Source organism: Aplysia californica, unplaced genomic scaffold (genome assembly GCF_000002075.1).
Source record: "Aplysia californica isolate F4 #8 unplaced genomic scaffold, AplCal3.0 scaffold00158, whole genome shotgun sequence".
NCBI lineage: Eukaryota > Metazoa > Mollusca > Gastropoda > Aplysiida > Aplysiidae > Aplysia > Aplysia californica.
In genome coordinates, this window is record NW_004797428.1 from 353297 (window position 1) to 354356 (window position 1060).

The following is a 1060-nucleotide window of genomic DNA, read 5'->3' on the forward strand; positions in this document are numbered from 1 at the left end:
AATTAATTATTTAATTAATTAATTAATCAGTGAATGAATGAATGAATGGATAAATCAATGAAATGATGAATGAATGAATGAAAAACCGGCCGTACATGCACCGTGTTTCTCCCTTCCACAGTGGGCTATATGTTGTGGTGGGATCCGGACTCCTTGTGTATCTGTCAATTGACGTGTTCCAAGCTCACGTCCAGAACCTGCAGTCCTTTGTCGGCCTCCTCTGCCTCGTACTCCTCACCTTTATCTTCTCCTCCAAGCCAAGTATGGTGAGCATCTACGTCATTACGGGTGTTACGTCATAGTGCGTCAGTGTTGTTTTATCCTGGTACCAAGGGCGTAGAGTGTACATAATCAAATAATTTCTAATTCCCTTCTTTGATTTGGGAACATCGTCGCAGTCAAAATCACCCGTAGATGTAGGTCTTAGAAATTTAGAAAGATGTCCATGAAATCGCCAATGAGCGGATAAATACAATGTTTACCCCTTTTGGGGCACCCTCATAAGCGGTCTCAAGCTATGAGTATGTAATCTAACACTTGGACTGGTAGAATGTACCTTAAAAAGTGAGGGGGGGGGGATTACTCTTAATGATCACATGGTTGATGCGAGTTCTTGCTATACTCCTACACTTTTTATCGCACTATAATCAGGTCATAGCATGATTATGGCTTTGGCTTCTGGAGACAAAAAACTAAGTGAAGACAGTCATATTTAAAATCAAATTGGATACACATCTGTAGTATTGTCTCCCTTTTTCTCTGCCTTCTGTTTGTGCTTTCACAGCTTTAGTTAACTTTATTGTTAAAGAAATCTGGAGATCATTGTTTCCTTGCCATGTTTGAATGCAAAAGCAATAAGTACGTTTTGCCCACAAACTCACTAACCCACTAACAAACTAACTAGAATACAGCGAACAGGGCTGGTATTTACAAAAATATTGATATGTTAAGACAAATTTATAAAGGTCGCTGGGCAAAAGATAGATAGTATGTTAAATATTTGAGCAGATATTTGACACCATTTTTTACAGGACTATAACCATCTACATTGTATGTACCC